General features: G+C 44.9%; 1 protein-coding gene across 4 annotated transcripts in view; it reads right to left on the bottom strand.

Moving 5' to 3' along the window:
* Positions 1-24,657, bottom strand: part of ST6GAL1 (ST6 beta-galactoside alpha-2,6-sialyltransferase 1) — a 122,139-nt gene that overhangs the window by 32,336 nt on the left and 65,146 nt on the right. For all 4 annotated transcript variants that reach the window (XM_055308218.1, XM_055308219.1, XM_055308220.1 and 1 more), the window contains one exon: positions 1,929-2,064. The gene's annotated coding sequence lies outside the window, so the exon portion shown is untranslated. The remainder of the gene's footprint in view (positions 1-1,928; positions 2,065-24,657) is intronic.

The raw sequence follows: 24,657 nt of genomic DNA, 5'->3' as shown, positions 1-24,657 counted from the left end.
AGCTGTGGAAGTCTGAGAAGTGATACAATGTACATAGAGGGAAAAAAACCTCAAATATGGGATCATGAAATGGGTTGAGGGGGGTGCTGCTTACAGGTCAGAAAACTAAGGAACTCAACTTCCTCAGATACTTGCTCAGCTGATCACATGGCTAGGGTAGCTAAGGAGCTCAAGAAGAAAGAGAAGGGTGCTTCCCATATCGTAGGCACTTTAGTTGCAAGGTCTAATTTAATATTTACTGTGACACAATGGAACAGATATTCACGGCCCCCCTGGAGAAGATGAAAACACTGAGGCTTAGTAAAGCTCCAGGGCTTCTCCAAAGTCAACAGGTGGTCGGAGCCAGAACCAGAATTCCAACCCAGGTCTGTCTGACTCTAAAAGTTCACGGTCTGTGCGTTCAAAGACAGGCATCTATATTAAAAGACAGAGAAAAGTGTTGACCAAACAGGACTCAGAAATCAGGGGCTCTAAGAGGGACAAGCCAATCTGTCAGATGATCACAGGAAAACCACCTCTGCCATCAGCATGTCCCAGACCTGACCCGTCTGCATGCACCAGGTTACCCTCAGGCAGCTCCTTCACAGTAATTAGGCTTTTGAGACCCAGAATAACCCTGTCATGTAAGCAGAGCAAATCGTCTTGGCTCCATTTAGAGTTGAAAAAGCTGCGGTTTTATATATCCACGTTTATTATTTATTTAATCTCCACAGTTGCATGAGTGATTTGGAAGTGGCACAGTTGCGAACTGGGATTTAACTTTTATGTGTATAAGGAAAGTGAGACAAGAGGTAGGGAGGCAGGCCCCGATTCACTGCATAGGAACTCAGGCTCGGAAGGGGCCGGTGGTCACCTTCCTGCTAAGACCGACTCTAGAAGGTTGAGGGTCTCAGAAGAGCTCCTCCAAAAAGCCGGCACAATAGTCCTGCAACTTTGAGACAGCCCGAGGCTTCAGGGTCACGGCACCAGGACACTCATCTGAAAGCTCACCTCAGGGCTCCCTAGGTGTCCTGACACCACCCTCTCTTGGGGCTCCCAGTCCAACGGCTGGCTGGAGCTTCTGCTCATAAGACACAGAGAGCTTCAAGACCCTTGTTTCCCTCTCCAGCTGCTCTAAAGAGGCACGATGGAAGCAGTTTCCTTCAGCCCAAGCTGAAGGAAAGGAGTAGTATATTTTTCTCCCCTAATTCTTTGGGAAAACACATCAAGCTTTGGATTTTCCAGATGTCTTAGCCTCTGGGCCTTTTCACTGCTGTAGTCTCTCCTTGTCCATTTGCCTGGCAACTAGACAGTGTTACCTTTCTGCTTCTGACCTCCCATGAAGCCCCCTCCCACTCGTTTTTAGCGTTTAGCAATGCTCGCTATTCCTGCTGACCGCCTGCTAGAGGGGAACCCCTCCTGGCGCATTCCTGAAACCCCAATGTCCAGCACAGTACCTGAAACTGACTGGGTACTCAATAAAGGATTACTGAGCTGATGGGACTATATCAATAAATCCTTAACCATCCCCACCAGGCTTCTAGAAGAATATGGTAAGAGCCCACATTGTCACCTATAGAGAACAAGCCAACACTGAACCAAGAGAAAATCTCAAAGTAAGGTTCCTGCCCTGATTTACTCATCACTACATGAGTACCAAAGGTGGGCTTGGCACAAAGTAGGTGCTCAAAAATGGTGGACTGAACCCCAGAATAACTTCAAGTCTAACACTTACCAGTTATAGACACAGGAAAACCATCTATCCCCACCCCTCACCGAATCAGAACTAAAAAAAAAAAAAAAAAAAAAAAAAAAGATGAAGAAAACAGCAAAGCCATAGTCAGACATTGAGACTCTGACTCCCGGCCACACACTCCATCGCCCCATTCTTCAATTAGGAATGTACCCCTTTGCTGCTCCCATAGCCCATGCCTTCAGGTGTTCCTTACCTGCTTTTGGCTAATCCCCCTGGGGCTGCAGGCCCTGCAGGTCCTCAGAAATCAGTGCTCTTCTCCATGGGAGGAATGTATGCTTTATTGGATCTGGAGGCCAAGGCTCATTTTTCTCCGGATGATCAAAAAACATCTGCAAAGGCCAAAATGAAAAAAAAGAAAAGAAAAGGGAAAAAACAACAAAGAGGAGGTTAGGGGCTGGTTTCCAGCAGGGGCAGGGTTAAATATTAACAAGGTAGACAGGCCCCTCAGCTAGTTTCCTGGCCTCCGCTACAGCTTGATCCAGGAAGCCTGGAGAGCTCAGAAAAAGAAACAGAGACAAGAGCCCATTATAGGTGCTGTGCTCAGAGTCGTGAGTAGCAGAGAAGGCCTAGAAATAGACTGATACTAGATAAGAACATGCTAGAAGGATAAAGCAGTCCCCACAGACCAATGTAGGAAGGAAGGATTATTCAGTCACTGGTTTGGGGATACATAAATAGTAATTTGGTGAGAGAAGATTCGGATCATCCCTAAATACCCTCTAGACAGATTTTCTTTTATTTATTATCAAAGAATACTTTCTTTGAAACTTCGATCAGTATAATGCTAACTAGAAAAAAGAGATTGTAAAACTGTATATCATATTCTCATCAAATCCATGAAAATTGTTCTTTAAGGTACCTGTAAAAAGAGAAAGGACTAGAAACAGAACAAGATAAGATAACCCTGGACGGTAGAATAATGAATGGGTTTTCACGTTTTACAATTTTTTGTATATTCCAAAATTTCTAAAATGTATATGCATTACTCTTAGAGTTGGAAAAAATATTATAAAAATATAATTTGAAAACGCTAAAAACAGACTTCTATATTTGTCAGCTCTTTCTTCTGACAGAATATAGAAAAATAATAAAAGACAACTTTAATAGTCACTTGCATGAAAACTCTCTCTTGTCTCCAAGAAAATGCTGTGATTAAAAGGAAATAAAGAGTCCAGCTGTGCAAAGGGTAAAGAGAGTCAAAGCTCCTCAAAATAAACAGGCACTCCACATGAATGGACAAATCACAAAACAGGAAACATAATTAACAAGCATATAAAATGATGATGAATCTTGATAGAAACCCAAAAGTGACAACTGGCATGTTAAGATGCTGGTTTATGGAATTTATATCAAACAGCAGTTTTCAAAATGATTAATATCATTACTGAACAGGTTGTAATAGAATTGGTATATTCTGAGGGAGCAGTAAAAATTAGAAGATACCAGGTCATAGAATTAAGAGCTTATGACCATCAACCAAGTTATCATACTTGTAGGAAAAAAGACAACAAATGATTGAAAGATCAAGACGACATATTCTGGTTTCCTTGCACATAAATGACTCCCTACCTTCCACAGTAGTGGTGAGATTTAGAAGAGGATCAGTGGGATAAAGAAAGAGTTTTATAAAGCAATATGTACATGCAAGAAAAAAAGCAGTTTTCAATTACAAAGTGATTTCTAATGGTGAAAATCTAAGGCTAACAACTAGGCTTTCAGCAAAAGGGAAATAGTCAAACCAGGGTACCTCTACCTGATAGACTATACACATATATATTATGTATTAGCAATATTAATTTAAAATATATAAGGTAATATGTGATAACATAATATATATAATTGCATGTGAATTCTGTAGCAATAAGGGGGAAAATTCTTCATATATTAAAACAAAAAAAGTAAAACAGAGAATGTTATCTCTGCAAAAATCATTGTGATGAAAAGTTACTCATGTTCAAATAACTAGAAGAAAGGTACAAGATTGAGACCTGAAAACAGCTGAGGAGCAAGCTGAGCAAGGAGTCCTCTCTCAGTTTGACTTCTTTTATTATGCTTATTATGTTACCAGAATAATTAGGCAAAACAACATGTTAGGAACAATATTGAAAATACACTTGGACCCTGTATATCAACTCCATACCCACTCCTGGGCTGATCTCAAAGCCCATCCTAGGAGACGCAGCACGAAGAGCTCAGAGGAAGTCACAGTGGCCACAAGTGGCTCCCTCCCATGACCTAAGGGGAAGCCCCCACCTGGCAGGCCTGGGGTTCAGACTGGCAGGTGGGCAGGTGTGGGCACCAGGCAGGTCCGACGGGGCAAAAGTGAGAGGTGTTGGGGTGATCTTGTCAAAAACCCAGGGCTCTCATTAGTTCAAAGAACTGGCTCCTGGGTAGACTCCTGGTTGAATCCTAGAATATCTCTGATAGCTCTACCTCTTTTCATGTCACATATGTGTCCTTCGTGGTGCGAGTCTGTAATTATGCATGCATTCATATTATTATATGATTACCATCTGGCTCCGCTACTAAAAATGTAAACTCCTTCGGTAGAAACCTTGCCAGCCTTCATCGCTACTATCTTCAATGCCTAGACGAGTGTCTGGCACATGGTAAATACTCAATCAGTATTTGTTGAACGAAGGATCACCAGCTCTTAAGAGGTCTACGCTTTCCTCAGGCATCACTGATGGAAAATATTCTTTCTTGGCACCCTCCTGAGGAACACTGCAGGTAGGCCCCCTGCCCTTTAGATGATGCCTCTAGCTTATGAATGTGGTTTGCTGCCATTCCCCTAAGCTGTGGGGCAGGTGACTTCAGTTTGAATTCAGGACACAGACAGCAGAAGAGTGCAGCTAACGCAGATCTTCCTCCCCTTATCAATCACATCTGCTCAGAACAACTTCGTCTCTTAGGAGATTACAACCACTTCCTGCTCTTGATTTCTAAAAACTGACTAATTGAAACAAAGTAGAGCAACTGTTGATGTACATCTATCATACGTGATGAGAGTCTTCCAGAAATTTCACTGCTGCTCATGAGATTGCAGCTGTGGTGAACTTCAACCAGCCGCAGAAGTTCTACAGAAGCCTCAATTCTCCAGGTGAGAAATTAGAGCAATCAATGACAATAACAGTTACCACTTACTTAGCACCAGCTATGTGCTCAGCATTGACTAGGGGTTAAGGGTTAGAACTCTGGGCGGGGGGTGTTGGTGGTGTTGGTGGTGTTGGTGGTGGTGGTGGTTAGAAAGATCAGGGCAAGAGTTCAAACCATCTTGCACCAGTTATATGACCTCCGGCAAGCTACTCAACCCTCAAAGACTCAGCTTCTTTATCTATAAAATGAGAATACTAATAAAAGAGCCAGAAGCACCTGGGTAGCTCTGGTTGGGTGTCTGTCTTTGGCTGGGGTCATGGTCCCAGGGTCCTGGGATCAAGTCCCACATCGGGCTCCCTGTGGGGAGCCTGCTTCTCCCTCTGCCTATGTCTCAGCCTCTCTCTGTGTGTCTCATGAATAAAAAATATAAAATAAAATCTTAAAAAAATTAAAAAGCCACTCTCATAGCATTATTTAAATAAACAAGTAAGGGATTACACTCAAAGGGATTACAATAGGGCACGTGACAGAGATTATACACATTATTTCATTGACTCCTCACCAGGCCCTACCCAGTGCAAACCATTACTGTCCCAACTACAAATAGGGAAACTAAAATAAGGAAGAGGAGTAATTTTCTCAGACTAACTCACTTGTGACCCTCCAAATGTCCTACTCTTTCGTCCTTTGTCCTTTGTTGCCTCGCAAGGCAAGTTCCTTCAGATGAAATGTCCTTTCCTACCCTGTTCACACGAGGCCACAGCCACTCAGCCCCATCTCCCACTCCCTTTCCACCCCCCTATACCAGCTTAGGTGCCCCTGGACCCTGAAGAGTTTCTTGACCCCACAGAGATCAAGACTCCATGGTGCCTGTTCTGGCGCTCCAGAGACTACATGACATTTATCTGGTGGCAGGTCTATCCCACCCAGACTGAGGTTCCTTTAAAGGTTTATTTCTGGCCCCTCCACTTCTAGCCAGGTCTGAGCCATAAGTGGGACGTGTTCAGTCATGTCTGAATGAAAGAATGAAGCTGGCTCCAATACCACCCTTCCCCATTTCCCATGTCCTTCGACTGCTAGACCGGCACTCACTCAGCCACCCATCACTGCCAGTGGCTAGAATCACCTCGGCAGCATTGTCACCGCAGAAGTCCATTTTGTCTATTGGAGACACAAGTGACAGGGAATTTACCACCACCACCCCCCGGGGGGGGCACTCAGAGTGATGTGAACAGCTCTGCCCCTTAGAAGGTCTTAAAATGAAGAGAAATCAACTCCCTTGTAAGAACTAATCCAGTGGGTTCAGCTCTGCCTTTTGGAGCCACTGAGGCGGGTAGAGCCTGTGCCTGGTGCTGAGAACTTCACACAAACTTGTTTCATCCTCAGACAAACCCATGCAGACCAGGCTGCCTGCGACCCACCTTGGTGAAGTCATTTCCCCTCCACCAGGACACTCTTCTTCGTTCCTTGAATATTTTTGCACTTGGCCCACCATAATCCTCCCCGCACTATTTCTGTCCTTCCTCTTGGGGATATAAACGTCTACCTACAGAACCATTCTAGCTCCCTGGTCTCACAGTTCTTTGAGCTCCTCTACTCCAAAGACTGTGACTTTAGCCACTCACCCCCAAGGTCATATCTCTGATCTTATCATTTTCAAAAAATACTCCACAGTCCTGATTTCAGGCACCACCACCCCCAATCACCACTCCTATCTTTGTAGCTTAGTCCAACTAGTACCGACCTTCGACTATCTTCTCTGGCTATTCCTACCAGCTTCTCACTATCTCTCACTTCATTCATATTCTCACTTCCCTTTCTACCCAGCTTCAACTCCGTGGCCAGGCATTAAATTGGCCTCTCTCATCACACAACGTTGGATAAACCCCAATTCTGGTTAAATCCAACTCTCTGTCTTCCTTCACACCTGCCGGAGTGCAGCTGCAAGGCTTAAGAAAATCACAAAGTAAAACTTAGGGATTTCACCTCAAGTTCATCATCACTAACTTCAAGTAGCGCCTTCATCCTTCCTAGCAATCACATGTTACTTTTTTGGTCAATTCACCCGCCACTCTCCTAGAGAACTATCTGACTTCCTCCCCATGAAAAGTCCCCTCATCTTCCACTTCCCTTGATGAATTTGCTACTTATTCATAGAGAGAAAGGAAGCTATCAGAATAGAATTACCACAGACACAACACACCTTTGTACCACAGCTCCTCACCTTACTTGCATTTATGCCCAAATGATCCCATGTTGCTATGGATGAATTGGTGGCACCCAACCCTTGGAATACCCAACATCTGTTCCAATAGATCCTGTATATTCTTGTCTACTTAAGGATATTCTTCTACAAAATCTCCCTTTTCTTCTGCATCATTTGTAGCCCTCTCTCAAAGATCATGCTTATCAGCACATAGACATGCTATTGCTTCTATCTTAAAAAAAAAACAAAACAAAAGTCTCTTGATTAAGGCAGCCACCACCTGACCCTGATCGGCCTTAGCATCACTAAGAGTAGGACACCTCAACAGTATGTGCCTTCTGGTGTGAAGCAACAGGAAGCACACGGTGCCACCTCTGAAAAATTCTCACCCGAAATATTTAGTTGGTATATACTCAAGCCTTTATATGTAATTCCAGGTTTTAGAAAACACAGGAGCAAGAAGAACAAGGTACCTGACACAAGAGAGAAGTTATCAGACAGATCCAGAAAGCAGGGCATTCTACAGAACAACTGAACAAGCTTCATCAACAGGTCAATGGGTGGGGAAAACAAATGGCTAAAAGACAAAAACATTATATCCAACATGCAGACTTGGCTTGAATCCTGATTTGAACAAAACACCGTTGGGGGCAAATAGGGATATTTGCATATAGATTTGCTATTATATGATATTAAGAAATCATCCTTACTTTTGTTAGGCATATAACAGTAAGCATTCTTTTATTATGATTACATAATGTGCTTATGTTTCTTTTTTTTTTTTGAGTCTTAATCAGGTGATATAGTTAGAGATGAAATCTCCTTTAGAACACTTCAGCCAAAAAATAGAGGAAAACACCAAAAAAATGCAATGTCATATGAAAAAAATGTGTTCAAATTAAGCCATGTAAGGAGTAAGAGTTATTTGCAGACTCTTTCCGAACACTATCATTTGGGAGTGGGAGAGTTTGAAAGAGCTTGAAAGGAGAATATGGGAGACAATCTTTCTGTTTTACCGAAGGAATTCGCTGAAAAAGATATTGGACTTGACAATAGTCACATATTTAGCCCTGGCACGAGTTCTAAATAACCTCCATTTCCCTGTTCCACCTGTGTAACTTCTTGACCTCATCTCACCTCCCACCTCCTACCTGATTTCTTTTGCGGTAAATCTCCTTGAAAGAACTGTGTAGAGTCAGTGTTTCCGATTTCCCTCTTTCCATTCTCATTTGAATGCCCCCCAGCAGGCCTCCCCCATCTCCAGGAAACTGTTCTTGTCAACGTCAGCAAAGACCTTCATGACCACTGTGTTGCTAAGTAAATGAATGGTCAGGGCTCAGTCTTCATCGCGTTCGGCTCAGCAGCAGCATTTTTCGAAGTTGGTCATTTCCCCCTTCTGGCTTCTCAAATCTACAACTCGCTGTTCTGTTTTTCCTTCACTTTACTGATCATCTCTCAGAAGTCTCCAATGCTAGATCCTTCTCATCCTCTTCCCCCACCTCTGCACACTGAAGTGCCCCTTGATTCTGTACTCAATCAACAACACTTGTCCACTGGTTGTGAGCACCTCCTGGTCTGTTTCCCCTCTACCCGGCCTATAGTTTGCACCCAATACACATTTGCTGACATGCACTAAAATGAACTGAGAAAGCAGGTTCTGTCGGTGAGTTTCTACGGAAAGGAACTTCTTAAGAACTTAAAAACAACAATTACAAAGCCAGGTGGGAATAGGGGTGAGAATAAAACACGTATACTCACTTGACCATTTCCCTATCATCTATTAACCACAAGGGGAAGTAGCACCACGCAGAGCACGGATGGTCAAACTCTGAGCACGTTGCAATTATCAAATGACTTGTTGAAATGCAGATTTCTGAATTCTTCCTCAGTCATTCTGATCCAAGCAGTCTGGGATGGAGCTCAGAGATGGCCATTTAACAAGCACCCAAGCAACTCTGACATGAGTGGTCCCACCTGCCCACCATGCTCTGAGAAGCAGAGGGCACAATTACTCCAGTGAGATTTGCACATAAGGAAGGGCTAGTTTGAGAAAGCTTTCTCCAGATCCAGGATGAGAAGAGTACAGATAGCGAATGTAATCATTTCTTATGCTAATTTGGAAGAGGAAATTTATGTCTATTGAATCTAACAGTAACTTTAAAAATAAGGCTTGTATTTTAAATGTCCTTCTTTGAATTATTCCAATAAATCCTCTTCATTGTATTTTAGAAACTACTGATGTGTGTGACAGGTTGGGGTTGGGGGGGGAAACCTGATCCTTCAGGGACAGTTTGAGAAGCCCTGGCTTCAGAGAAAGAGTTCGCGCTCTGTCATTTCAAAAGCCCAGATTCAAATCCCAACTTTTCTATCTGTCCATTGTGGGAGGATAGGCCAGTTGGTCAACTTTTACAAACCTGGTGTCTTTATCTGTAAAGGATGGCTAATAAAATTTTAAAATTTGCCCCCGCAGGGTGGTGGCAACAATTTAATGACAGACCTTAGGACTTTGTTGCAGCAAATAATTATTGAACTTTTACCATGTGCTAAGCGTTTTACATACGGTAAAGCTCCTGTAAGTCAGTGAAGCTCATTTAATTCCTGCAGCAACGACTGCCTGGGGCAGGTTCTGCTGTCGCTTGCTTCCAGAGTCCCCAGAGTCCCCAGAGATGTGGGCCTGGCTGCTGACTCACTCCCAGTCCCTGGTGCCCCGAGTTTCATCAGTGGGCACTGGCACAGGTCAAAAAAGGGAATAGTTAATGTCAAAATATTTCTGACAAGTAACAATTTTGTTCAGATCACAAACACATTAAGCAACAGGAAACCAACCTGCAGTGAGTAAATCTGAGAAGAGAGTAAAAGGAAAAAGGAAGCCACAAGAGATTTCACGGGGTGTCTGAGTAGCAGAGTTTGCCAATGTTTACCTGAGGGCAAGCCCGGCCTCCGAGCTAATGGTGGGGAGAGGGATATCCTGCCCAGATCAAAGCCCTGAAGATAAAGGGGCTTTCATCCCAGCTTGCCCCAACTGTTCCAGACCCAGGTGGCAAAAAGTGTCTCTTAACAGAAATTAGATCTTTTCCCAGCCAGGCAGCCACTGATAGAGAAGAAACACCTGCATACATTTCCCTGAGGTTTCTGGAAAGCCTGAGGACAGGACTTTGTGTCCCCACCATGGACAGAGCAGCCCCTCTGGGGTTTCTGCCCAGAGCTAGCCACTTGGACCAGGTGCGGAGAGCTCTGAACACAGGATTTCCAGAACCACAGCAAAGGGAAATCACAGGCCATTTGCTACGGTCTTCAACCTCGTGCCTTCCCCAGTTGTATATTTGAAGGAATATATACCTTCCCATTTGACAGGTATCGGCTGAACAAGGAACTTTGCCCCCATTGGCTCCCTCTCTGGCTGATGCCCACCACCCAGTCCCAGCTGGCGTCTTTCCCGATCTTACCACACTGTGAACCACTGCGCACTCCACTGCATCAGTCAGAGTAGAGCCAAGGAAGAAGGAGCAAAGGGCCTATAAGGAGGGGTGAATAAGCACGGCATGCCTCCCAGGCAGCAGGCCCATCCCCTTTGCCTCCACACTTCAACCCACACCCAACAGAGAAGCAGAGAAAAGAAAATGGGCCTCCCTCCCCATCAGGAAGTGGGACTGTTTCACCTCCTCCCAATATTTAAAAAAGAATTTCATTCATACGATAGAAGTTTTTACACATACAAATAGGTACGGAAGTAACACAATGAGCCTATTTTCAGAACCCAGCTCCAAAGAGTACCAACATCTTGCCAACTTTATCTTTTTTTTTTTAAGATTTTATTTATTTATGCATAAGAGACACACAGAGAGAGGAAGAGACACAGGTGGAGGGAGAAGCCAGCTCCCTGAGGGGAACCCAATGTGGAACTCAATCCCAGGACCCCAGGATCATGACCTGAGCCAAAGGCAGATGCTCAACCACTGACCCACCCAGGTGCCCTTTGCCAACTTCATCTATTTTCCCTTCCCTTTTTTCCTCTGAAGTAATTTAAAGCAAATGTCAGCCCTCGGATCAGTCTCTGCCACCATCTCTTCTCCATTGGCGTTCCTTGGGAAAATTAAGCCCTAATGTCTTCCAACACCCATTTATGTCATAAATGAACTCACCTTGCTGGTATCTAGGATGGTATTAGCTATGTGCCATCCTTGGGAGATATAGGACCAGAGGCCCTCAAATAATTTTCTAGGGAGTTTCTTTCTCTAGAATATGCCACACACCCAGTCGGTTCTGCCAGAGAATATATGAGGATATATATATATAGAACCACAGTGCCATCGATACTCAATTTCAAATTTTCACCAGTTCTCTTAAAAGTGTCTTTTGCACTAATTCCTTAAAGAGGATCCAAATGTCATGTGTGGATAATATACCATTCTAAACTCTCTTTTAATTTATAATAGAGCCCTTATTTTCCTTTTTTAGGACTTCTGTTTGTGGGAGAAACTAAGTCCTCTGACCCATGGAATGTTCCTAGTACTGAATCTGGCGGAGGACCTCCTTACGGTATTGTTTAACTTACTCCTCTCTGCTCTGTGCTTCCTGTAAATGGAGTGTTAGATTTCAAGGCTTGTTGAGATTCGATGGTCTCAAGTTTGATGGTTCCCCCAAGTGTTTTATACGTAGGAGGGTCTCAGTCGTGGTTGGCTAGGGGAGTTCAGGGTGAGAGACATGAGCAGAGAGGCCGGAGCTCCTCCACTCTGCAGCAGTCCCAGAGTCCATGAGGACAACACACACACACACGTACTTACAGATAGGTGCGCTCATTCTGCCAATGCTCATTGCCTACTGTGATCTACCCGGAGATACGGCAGTGCAGAAACCAGCCAGAAATCCCACACCCCACCCCCACCCCGGAACTTGCCTTCCAGTGAGGGGATAAGGGAGGAGTAAGACAAAATACATATGTATGTGATGCTTTGGAAGTGGATAACTGTCAGGTGGAAAATTAAAGCAGGGAAGACAGGCTATAAACAGCAGGTGTATGGGGGAAGGGTGGAGCTCAGGGTCACACTGGATAGTCAGCCTCACTGAGAAGGCATTTGAGCAGAGACTGGAGGGAGGTGAAAGAGGGGTCATGCAGATTTCTGAAAGAGGAGGGTTCCAGATGTATGCAAAAGCAAAATATCTGGGCAGGGGCAGGCCTGACCTGTTTCAAGAATAGCATCAAGGCCAGGAACAGAGCAGGTGAGGAGAAGGGTAGCAGAGGGTGAGGTTGGGAAGCCTTAGAGCCAGATCACCTTGGGCCTTAGACTGGTGTAGGATTCTCGCTTTTGCTCTAAAGAAGACCCAGCTGGCTTAGGTTTGAAATGATCATTCTGGCTGCCGCACTGAGAATCAAGTGTTGTTCATGGCAGGTTGAAGGAGGTTAAAAAAAAAAAAAGAAGAAGAAGAAGGAAGACCTTTCAAAAGGCTATTGCAACAATTCAGATGAAAATAGGCCTGTGAGCCATCTACTAAGCTTCTTCCTGGGTGCTAGCAGTTTAGAGATGTTACCAAATTTAATCCTTATCAGCACCTTTTGGGTTGGGCTTTTAATTATCTTCTTTTATAAACAAAAAGGAAGCTCCAAGAGTTTAAGCCATTTGCTCAAGATGTCATTGCCAATGGTCAAACTAGACTATCCTAACCGCACCCCACCGCCCAAAGTGCGCATGCTATCCAACATATGTCTGTCTACTCAGAGTCCTTCAAAGGGCTTTACCAGGTCCAGTGCAGTGGCTGGTCACCATCTTTGACCTTCTGGTGACATCTCTTTACTCTGCCCTGATCACCATCTCCTTAACCCCTTGGTGTGGAAACCCCATCGCTCGTCTGTATCTTAGAACCTACATTTTCTGTGCCTAGAGACCCTGATCCCCAACTATCCCCAAAGGATACCTTAACTAACCATAATGCCTTTGAGAAACAGTCCACTTGCCCTGACTTCCAGAAACCTTCACCACGATGGGCTCACCTTTCCTAACTTGTGCCAGCTGAGCTGCCACTTAATCCCATAATGACTCCTCTTCCTGTTTCTCATGTCAAGGATGACAGGCTGCCCCACCAAAACTGTGATCCTTCTGTCATTACAGAGTTCTGGCTGAAAGGGTGGGCTCATCCAGGGATGACATTTTCCAGCAAGTACGCACGCACACACATACACACCCTGCATCTACATGAAGCCAGTAGACTATCAAAGCTGAGCAAAAATAACAAGTGTCACTTCTAGACCAAGACCACTAGGAAGTGCAGCTAGCATTATATCAACAGGGTTCTTAGTAGAAACTTCCTGAATTTCTATTTGTACCAGTCTAGGAATTTCTGCAGAATTCTCAGTGGTAGAGTCTTCCATCATCTGCACAGATCTCTCCTTATCTCAGTACTTCCCTAGCACAGGGAAATAATAGGAGCTCCCCTTAATTTAGTCAAAGCCAGAGGTTCCTAAATTCTTCAGCACCAAATACCTGTTGTATTTGTTTCCCCCTGCTACGACTGCCAGGTTCTAAAAGATGCTATCAGCCAGACTTAATTAAGAATTTGAGTTCTTATTTGTTCTCAAATGAACAGAGATACTGCTGCCAATAAGAGACTCTGATCAGCATGAGATTGTCATTGTTATCACAATCTGTTGGTAACATTCCAGCATGACACAAAGAAACTGGATAATTTCCTTGGCCCATGCAGGGCTTTGTTTGTGAATAAATGTGCTTCTGCCATCTGGTTTTTTGAAATACTCCTAGTGTCTGGTGGGTCTCTGGAGACCCTGGGCAAGGCATTCTGGTTTGTATGGCCTGAAACTTACCCCCAATAAAAATCATAACTTTCTGATCCCAGCTGGCCTCCTGAAAACAGGTTTTACTGGTTGGCTAGATATGTAGGGTACTTTAAAAAAAAACAAACTATGCACAACTGCCCCCAATGAGGCAGAAATAAGGCATTCTGTGCTTATCTGGAAGAATCTGGCCCCCCAAGTGCATAAAGCTCAAGGGCACAGCAATGTAAAAACAAGAATTTTATTGACAGTCAGATCAAACAGACACAGGTGCCCCGACCATCATCTCAGAGCTCAGCAGCTGAGGCGGGCAGCAGTTATATCAGAAAGATGCCCCCTCCAGGACTGCACAGCAGAGCTCCTACATCCCAGCTGAGTAACGAGGCGGTCCAGAATTTTCGCTGAAGAGCAGAGGAAGACCAAATAACAACCCAAGAGGAAAAGAGTTCGGATGAAAGATGGAAGATTAAGATTTTTCTTTTAAATCCTAATAATGAGGGCCTGACGACCTACGTTTCTCTTCAAATCCAGCTTAACTATGTCTTTAGTGAGAACAATGATATTGTCTTAAACATAAATTTTCTCCAGGAATTCCTGGGCCAGAGATCATGCCAAGGACTGTTTGTTCTTCCCTTGCATCTTGGTTTTACCCGACTGGACAGGAGGATGCCAGGACCAGAGTTCTTAATATTGCCCCAAGGTCAGAGTCACTGACCACTCCTTATGGCCACCAAAGTGACAACTGTTTACCTCGCTCACTTAGCAAATTGACCTCTTTCCTAAGTCCAACCCAAGCCCAACTGGGCCACCATCCAAAGAGAAAAGCGAAGAGAATGTAGAGGAGAAAAGGTTTGATCAAGTCTGTTCTCAGAGGAGCATCCTACCCCTAGTCCCATAGCCATTAAGGTCGGTGTAGGTGAAAGGAACCACTTCTCTATATTACCTAGGCATTAACATCACCTAGGAACCATGGAAAAATAAAGATGCCCAATACTGGCCTCAGTAGATTCTGATCTAATTGGTCTGGACCAATCAAAAACAGAGTCCTTGAAGAATGTGAACATCCACAGGAGGGTGGCCTCAGGCAGAGTGGGAGGGTCCATGCTGGCTCAGCATAGTGTGAACATGGCAGGGTCAGTCAATAACGTGACCTCAAGCACGTGAAGTCCTTGCTTAGCACAGGATCCTCCACTACCCGGGGAGTCTGTGCCTCTTCCTGACCCAGAGTTCCTGAGGAGGTGGCAGGGCCTCCACCTCAGTCCAGGTCTTTGAGAATTTCAGGCCCAACTGTTGTCAATTCTGGGCTGCCCACTCCAAGGGGAGATGTGGATAATTCATGTCGGTTATAAGGTCAGGGGGAGTCAGGACTACCAGAGAGAGTGCTAACTGCCCTTGCATCAAGGGGTGTCTTTCAGCTTTCTCTCCCCTTGGTTGTGATCCAGATTTCAGTCGCCAGCTGACAGAGGCAGAAATGGGACTGAAGACTAATCTCATGGGCGCAGGAGTGTGCTCCATTCTGGGCAGTCTCAGACAAGGGCTTGCACATAACTTCCACTCCTGGTGAATGGTCCTTCTCCCCTAGATGGCAAGGGCTGGTTTTCTGAAATGTTCTACATTTACTTGCCTCGCCATCACCCATACACAAAGACCACTTTATATCGCACCTAGCTGGTGCTTAATGGAGCATGTTGACCAGTGGAAGGCTTAGACATTTTCTTTAGGGGCCAGATCCACACATATCAGCATTTACTAGTTAACCCTCAAGTATCCCTACTCATCATTCCCTCCTTTCATTTCAGGGATCCAAGGGCATCCCCATTACCAGCCCATCTCCACAGAGGAAGCTCCTTAGACACCCCAGGGTGGGGTCCTCCTCCTATGAGGAGTCCCACCACACTCCTGGCCTAAGTGACTGTTCTCTTATATGCTCCTCCAGGGGCTGTGGAAGGAGTGGGGATCTTATTTTTCCCATCTGATAGGGTTCCATGTGGACAGAGTTCACCAACACCCATTCTGCTGCTTCAGCACTGTGAAACACAAGGTATACAAGTGGTACTCAGTATCAGAGAGGGCCCATTGCAAGGGCTTGTAATGTGTATGTTGGGGGTGTAAGGTGGTTACTTTTTATTTATTTTATTTCTTTAAAAAATATTTTATTTATTTAGTTATGAGAGACACAGAGAGAAGGCAGAGACATAGGGAGAGGGAGAAGCAGGTGCCTCCCAGGAAGTCTGATGTGGAATTCGATCCCGGAATTCTGGGATCATGCCCTGAGCCAAAGACAGATGCCCAACCGCTGAGCCAGCCAGGAGTCCCGGTGGTTAATTTTTAAATAGGAAAATGATTTCAGACTTGAACCGAAATCATCAACAAAGCACCTACTGGGTGTGTATCCCTGTAGAGAGAGAGAGGGAGAGAGAAGTTACTGTGACTGCTTCTGGGGGCTTCCTACATACACATAAGAGAGTTCATTCAAATCTAAGAGCCATCCTCTGAGATTGGCATGGGTACTCCTTCCATTTCTCAGATAGGGAAGCTGAATTTTAAAGACACTGAAGAGCTTTGACTAGTAAATGGAAGTGCCCAAAATGGAATCCAGAACTGTCTTAATCCAAAGGCCATGTTCTTAATCCCTGTACTCCAATGGTCATCTTGTTTGACCTGTGACTCTCTTGGCCAGAGCCATGCCCACCGAACCGCAGAAGCAAATGGTTTCAGTTATAAGGGAACCAATAGTATTGAGTTCAAAGTCCAAAGCACAGTTAGGATGCTTGATATGGTGAACTGGATATTTCAGCAGCCCTGGAGGGCTTTGGCATGTACAGAGTCAACTTTGAAATGTTGACTACTGGAGAACGACCCCAAAGGTCCTAAACCAAAAAGCAGCCTGATCTGTGCTCGTGAATGAATATGAAGCATGTGCACAGAAAGCTAGTATATGGGAGAGCTCATCCCCAGGCCACGACCCAGGACAAAAGGGAAGAGAGGGTCTCTGTGCTCTCCATGCACCAGAACACGGTACAAATAACTCCTTGTGATCTACAGCTCCCAAAGAAATAAGACCGCTAGTCCATGTGAAGAAAAGTTTATACTCCGTGATGAATTGATGCTAACAGATTTATAAATGCCTATAGCCCTATATTCATGCAATCAATAAGACAGAAGTTGCCTCAATTGTTCAATTATGCATGAATGCATATATGGGGAAATTGTGTGCTCTGGGAGCATGTGCATGAGGCGGGCAAGGGCAGGGCACCAGAAAGAGGGTGGAGTCAGCCCAAGTAGGTGCACGAAGCTGAGCAGAGGGAGGGGTCATTTCAAGGGAGACTCGGACCTCAGCCTATGGCATTGTGAGTAGCCATGGAAGAGCCTGGGAATTTTCAAGCATGTAGCAGAGAGCAGATAGAAAGCTTCAGAGCAGGAGAGAGAAGTGATGAGCCAGCGGGGATAGTCCAAGGTCAGCAGCAGGAGGAGGGTGCTGCAGCTCACAACACCCTCCTCCATTCCCTGCAAGTAAGCAGCCTATAAACTTGCCACAGCAGGTACTTCTTAGCCACCTGCTATGTGCCAGGTCTGGGGCCGAACACCTACTGAATCTTCAAAATAACCTGCACTAAGGCAGGTAACCGTCGAACCCAGAAACCAAGGCTCAAAGAGGCAGCGGGACGTGCCCACAAGCATCCCACTGTCAGGAGGCAGAGCCAGGATCTCAACTCAGATTCGACTCAGGGCACAGAGGCCAGGAAAACCTGGGTGCAACCCCCAGTGCAGATGAGATGAGGGCCTGAGATGAGGAAGATGCTCAGATGAGATCCACCTTGGGAGAGTGGTGCAAAACTTCATGGGAACCCAGTTTTGCAGTCAGATGAACCTAGCCTTGGGTCCCAGCTGCATTACTCAGCCCTTGTGATCTTAGGCAAATGTGATAGGAACACCCTGGGTTTCAGCGTCCTCCTTTGTAAATCAGAGGCAAAACAACCTACCTCACAGGACTGCTGTAAGGGTTGGAAGTGAGGACCGTGCGGTGCTGGGCATGTGGCAAGTGCTTAGTAGCTGGTGACTTATAAACCTGCCCCTGGCAGGGGGAGGAAGAGGGCACAGGAGACGGGGGCCTGGCTTTGCTGCTGTGGGTCATGGAAGTCTTCACTTGTGAGAGGAGATGAACTTTCTGGGAGTGTCATGAGTCAGTATTTGTCTTTGGCTAAATACAGGACCTTTATATTCATCTCGACAAATCCGGTATCTGCTGCTTTCAGTGTTAACTCTTTCAAACACCTCTGCACAGTCAAGAGAAGCAGAATTTGGGACCCTCAGGAAGCCAGAGCCAAGGGAGTGGGACTAGGAAGGCCATAATTTCAGGAAAAGTCTGAAACCAGGTCCTAGCCGAGTGGTCCCTCTATCAAGACATCGGAAATAAAGCTGGTGGGTAAAGCACCTTCCCATTTCAGAGTCGAAAAGAAACACTGTTTAAGGAACTCCTACTTAAGACATTGAAGATTTCTTCTTAAATCAAAGTATCCTTCTATTGCGAATTGAGGTGATTTATAACCATTAGAAGAATCCCTTCTTGGGGTGCCTGGGTGGCTCAGTGGTTGAGCGTCTGCCTTGGGCTCAGGGTGTGATCCTGAGGTCCTGGGATCAAGTCCCACATTGGGCTCCCCGCAGGGAGTCTGCTTCTCCCTCTGCCTATGCCTCTGCCTCTGTGTGTCCCTCATGAATAAATAAAATCTTTTAAAAAAGAATCACTTCTCTGTGATCATATGCATGAAAACATAAAGCTGTTCAGTTCCCTCAGAGTTTGTACCCTCCGAGAGCCCTCTGCAGACCCCAGAAGGGGGTGTGTAGGGGGGTAGTTCTCTCATTTCCATGGAGCAGAGGGCTCACTGCCCACAGCAGGAAAAGCTGGTAGATCCAAATTCTCACAGGAAAGCCCACCATCCTTTCTCAGGATTTTCCCTTAATTTAGAAAACTGGCCAAACTCACTCCCCCTCCCAGCTTTACCCTTCGGTCTCTTGCAACTATCTGGTGCCCTGAGAAGAAAACAGGAAGTCAGTGACGTGGTCCCAGAGTGTAAACAGGGTAAAGTGGGTAGCCCTGAGGTCTGGGCACCCAACCTTGATGTCAGGAGAAATGCTTCTCTACCCAGCCAACTGTATCCATGCTCTGAGCTGAGCATTGTAGGGTTTTCTGGCCTTCTTGCTTGGTGTTGAAATAACCTAAAGGGTTCTCACGAGCCCCACCTCCCACCAATCAAAAGCTATAAATAGAGGAAGAGTACTTTGGGTTCTCTCCTAGTCTGCAAGCAAACAGGTTATTTAGAGCCATAGTCCTCTTTTCTGTTTCAGTGGTTCAACCTTCTGGAAGGGGTGTGTGTGTGTGGTGTGTGTGTGTGTGTGTGTGTGTGTATAGTAAGAACAAGTCCAACGGAGGGGCTCTGGGCCTGGGCAGAGAGAAACAGTACAAGGAAGGTGAAGGGCCAGGGAGGGGCCCAGTGAGTTGAGGCAGCGATGCCCGCTTGGCTGGGCCACCGTGGAAAGATCACGTTCCAGGTGTGAATTCTGCTCCCAGGAATAAGGTGAGACACTGCCACACACAGCCCCCTGAAGCCCACCCCAGTCCTCTGGCCCAAGCACCACAACGTGCATTCCCACCGAGCCAGACAAATCCTGGGAGCAGGCAAGTCTGAATCCCTTCCTCGATTCCTTCCTCAGGCTCACCCAGCTCCCCAAGCTGGATTTCCCAGCTGGGGATACCTGCCTTCCTCTCTCAGCAACGGGAGGCTGAAAGGCTGGGGAGACTTCAAAGAATGAAGGGTGAAGGGACAGTGATACAAACAGGAGTAGGAATTCCTGCCCGGGCCTTCCCTGTGCAGGGAGTGGGGCAGGTGTGGTTAGGATCAGGGTTGGAGTTAGGCTTGGAGGAGACGATGACACCCAGTCTGGAGTTCCCTCCTGCCTGCGTGCAAGATAGCAGGAGGTCCTTCTGAGACACTCTAATCCTCAGCTTCCCAAGGGCAACAACAGCTACCATCCTGCGGTGGAGCGCTGTGCACCAGCTGGCCCCGGTGAGTCTCTGTCTCCTCGGCCTCATGAGGCCGGCATGACTGCCCTAGCTCTTCCCCGAAGACATCTGAGACAGGGAGAGGCTGACGGTGTACAGTCAGTGGTAGGTGACAGAGCCAGGATTTGAACCCAGGGCTCCCTGTGTCTGTTTGCCTTTCATCTTCAAAGTGGGGAATGGGGAAGGGGCAACAAATCTCTTCCCTTTTCCTACTCTTCTCCCCTGCTCCCTCCCTGAAAGGATGGGAACCAATTCAGTGTGAGGCTGGGGAAGTCAATGTCCCTGGAAACCAAGGAAAGTCACATGAAAACTATAAGATACCACCCTCCCCCTCTACCAAATTAACCGAGGCTGAAAATATATATAACGTAGAGCTGATGAGAGCACTCTTAGATACCTCTCGTATGGAAACTACATACAACATGTCTTCTGAACGGTGATTTGGCAAAACACAGTCAAGCATTAAAATATCCATTCTCCCCCCGTCCCTTTTTTTTTTTAAGTGCCATCTACTTCAGGAAACTTGGCACTTTTTACTTTTGTTTTTAAGATTTTATTTATTTATTCATAAGAGACACAGAGAGAGAGGCAGAGACACAGGCAGAGGGAGAAGCAGGCTCCATGCAGGGAGTCTGACGTGCGACTCGATCCCAGGACACTGGGATCAAGACCTGAGCCAAAGGCAGATGCTCAACCACTGAGCCACCCAGGTGCCCTTGTCCATTCTTCTTTAATTCAGTAATCACATCTCCAAAAAGTTAATAATCAAAGAAGCTCTCAAAGACTGCAGTCTCATCTCAGCCCACATATAACCTGAAACCACCTCAAGTCACAACAACAGAGGAATACTTAAATATGGGATGTCCACAGGATGGGATATGATTAAATAATTAAAATCATATTCATGAAGATTTCTTACAGCTTTTTAATGAAGAATTGCATACATATAGAATACTACAGAAAGAAGTACATTGAACCATCAAGTACCCGTTACCCATTGTCTGCAATGATCAATTTATGGCCAATTTTTTTGTTTGTTTTTTTAAGATATAGTTATTCACTTGAGAGACAGCATGAGTTCGGGGAGGGGAAAAGGGAGAGAATCTTTAAGCCGACTCCCCACTGAGTGAGCAGCCTGCCACAGGGCTCAATCACACAACTCTGAGACATGACCTGAGCCAAAACTAAGAGTCAGGTACTTAACCAACTGAGCCACCCAGGTGCCCCCACCACTTTTTTAAAGATTTTATTTACTTATTCATGAGAGACACAGAGGCAGAGAGTGAGAGGCAGAGACAGGAAAAGCAGGCTCCATGCAAGGAGCCCAATATGGGACTTGATACCAAGACTCCGGGATCCCACCCTGAGCTGAAGGCAAACGCTCAACCACTGAGCCACCCAAGGTGCCCCTTTTTATGGCCAATCTTAGCTCATCCATATCCAGCCAGCTCCCCACCTTGGGTAATTGAAGCAAATCACAGACACCATAGCATTGCATCCATAAATATGTCAGTGTGTGTTTCTAAAATGTATTCTTTTTAAAACCACAACAAAAATACCATTATCAAACCTAATAAAACTGTCAGTAACTAAGGTTTCTAAACAAAAAAAGTATGATACAATGTGAACTGGTAAGGAATATTATAAAACCATATATGCTATATATAATCTTAATTGGAAGAGAGGGAGGGAAGAGAAAAAGAAATGCTATTCACAGAGAAAACAACTTGAAGGAATCATATCCAAAATATTGCCAGTTATCTATAGTTACCCCCATGTCATGGCATTAGAGAGGATGTTTGTTTACTTTTGTATTTTTGTCTGTAGGTTTACTAACAGGAATCTGCAGTGTTATATATTTATGTATCATTTTTCTTATTCTTCTTTCATTCAAGTTCAGAGTTTCCCACTGAGGGGCACCTAGGTGGCTCAGTGGTTGAGCATCTCTGCCTTTGGCTCAGGTCGTGATCCCGGGGTACTGGGATCAAGTCCCACATCGGGCTCCCAGCAAGGGAGCCTGCTTCTCCCTCTGCCTATGTCTCTGTCTCTCTGTGTCTCTGATGAATAAATAAAATCTTTAAAATAAAATCAGTTTCCCACTGGTATCACTTTCCTTCAGCCTGAAAAACTTCCATTAATAGTTCTAGAGCAGGGCTGCTAGAAATGAAATTTCTTGATTTTCCTTCATCTGAGATCTTTATTTTTCCTTCACTCCTAAAGGATATTTTTTCTGGATATAAAATTCTAAGTTGACACATCTTTTCTTTTCGTACATTCAAGATGTTATTTCACTGTCCCTGGCTCACATGGTTAGAAATGAGAAGTCTATGGTTGTTTTAATAGGTTTGCCTGATGTATGTGTCTTTTTCTGGTTGCTCCCAGATTTTTTATCTTTCATGTTTAGCAGTTTATGATGTGGCTGAGTAGTTGCCACTGAGTTTATCCTATTTAGGATTTACTGAGATTCTTTTTATTTTTTCCTTAAAGATTTGCTTATTTATTTGAGAGAGAATGAAAGTGCACCCATGAGTTGGAGGAGGGGCATAGGGAGAGAAAGAATCTCAAGCAGACTGATCACAGTCTGATCACTGATCACAGAGCTGGACATGGGACTCGATCCTAAGACCCTGAGATCATGACCTGAGCCAAAAGCAAGAGTCAGACACTTAGCCAACTAAGCCACCCAGGTGCCCCACACTGAGATTCTTTAACTTGTTAGCTTATGTCTTTCCCCAAATTTGGGACATTTTTTAGCCATTCCACCTTCAAATTTTTCTGTACCAATACCTTCCCCCCCCCCACCTTCTGGGCTGGGACTCCAACCACATGAATTTTCAACTTGTTGATGTCCCCTGGTATCCTAAGATGCTGTTCGTTTTCCCCCCGATAAAAATATATATTTACAAATATAAAATACTGTATGATTTCTATTGATCTATCTTCAAATTCACAGATTTTTTTCTCTTATCTCTTTTCTGTCACTAAGCCCATTGCAATGAATTTATTACTTTCTGATGTCATTTTTTCAGTTCTAAAATTTCCATCAGGTTGTTTTGTATAGTTTGTATTTTTCTGCTGATAATTTCTATCTTGTTCATTTCAAGAGTGAAGAATGGTTATAATAGCTACTGTAAGTCTGTCTCATAATTCCACCATTGAGTCATTTCAGGGTTAGCACCTATTATGGTCTTTTCCCTTGAGTATTATTCAGAATTTCCTGGCTCTTTTACATTGAGAAAATTTGGATTGTATCCTGGACTTTTGGATAACATGTTATAAGACTGAATCCTGCTTAAATTCTCTGGAAAAAATGTTGATATTTTTATTTATTTTATGTACAATTAACCCAGGTAGGTTCAGATTGAAAATTCTGTCTCAACTTTGGTGGCTTTATGCCAGTTTGGGTTTCAAAGCCTTCACTAGGCTAATTGGGTCTGCCTGTCATATAGGTAACTCTGGGTTTCTCCAGGACCCTGGGTAGTGTTGATTTCATAGTTAAGTACTCCAAACCTTTGCCATGCTTCTTCGGGTCTATTCCATCCATACACACCTTGGAGCATGCCCATGACTTATATTAGTCCATACACAGAGGGAGTATGGCCTTTTTCCCAGCTCTCTCCTCTCAGAGATTTCCTCCCACTCTCTGGAGGCTCCTTTGCCATGTTCCTCTGGCTGAAAGGTGGGGCTGTCTCAGAGTTTTAGCCTCCCACACCATCGTGCAATTCTCTGTGACAAAGGCCATTTCGGGTCATTGTCCAAGTTTTGGGTCCCGTCTCCTTTCTGTCTGCTATCACTTCCTGGGGCTCTTGCATAGTTACTTTTGCATTCTGTCCAGTTTTTTAGTTGTAAACAGAAGGAGGTTAAAGTTGAATGACATCATCTTGGCTGGCACTGCTGCCCTTCCTTCTCAGCAATTTTTACTTTGCAAAATTTCACTCATCTCTCCAAAGCTCTATCAAAACACCATCTCCGGGGATCCCTGGGTGGTGCAGCGGTTTGGCGCCTGAATTGGCCCAGGGCACGATCCTGGAGACCCGGGATCGAATCCCACGTCGGGCTCCCAGTGCATGGGGCCTGCTTCTCCCTCTGCCTGTGTCTCTGCCTCTCTCTCTCTCACTGTGTGCCTATCATAAATAAAAAAAAAAAAAAAAAAAAAAAAAAAAAAACACCATCTCCTTCCAAGAAGCCATCCTTTTTCTCCTAGCTAGAAAAACTTTTCCTTTTCCTCTATATTACGGAAGAATCAGATTTAGCAATATTGTGACTCAAAGCCAAATCTTTTAATGAACATCTCTGTTCAAAGGTACAGGTTTGAGGACACGGCGGAGATGAAACTGAACCCAAACAAGAAGCCTTGTGGTGATTAGGAGAAGAGATTTCACCTAAAACGCAGCTTTGCTAATTGCTGGATGTGTGACTTTAGGTAGGTCACTTAATTCTAGGTACCTCAGTTTCCTTATCTATGGAATGGAAATAATAACACCACAAAGAACTGTTGTGAAGATTCATTGGGTCAATAGTCAGAAAGCATCTAGAATAATGCCATGTTGGAGATGTAGGAGGTTATCACTCTCTCACAGGTTCCCGTGACTTTGCCCGGCAGATGAGGCAAGCCTACACAGGGAATGAGGAAAAACAGATGGAGTGAGCTCACTCTCCACCTTGTACAATGTCCTGTAAGGGACTAGCATTTTTATTTCGGTAAATGGTTCAAAGAGCACAATTTATGTGTCTGGGTAGATCTTCTGAGAAGCCACATGAATGGAAGGATA

Source organism: Nyctereutes procyonoides, unplaced genomic scaffold, assembly GCF_905146905.1.
Source record: "Nyctereutes procyonoides isolate TBG_1078 unplaced genomic scaffold, NYPRO_anot_genome, whole genome shotgun sequence".
Classification (NCBI taxonomy): Eukaryota; Metazoa; Chordata; class Mammalia; order Carnivora; family Canidae; genus Nyctereutes; species Nyctereutes procyonoides.
Note: the sequence above shows the minus strand (reverse complement) of the source record. Positions and strands in the feature narration are given on the sequence as shown.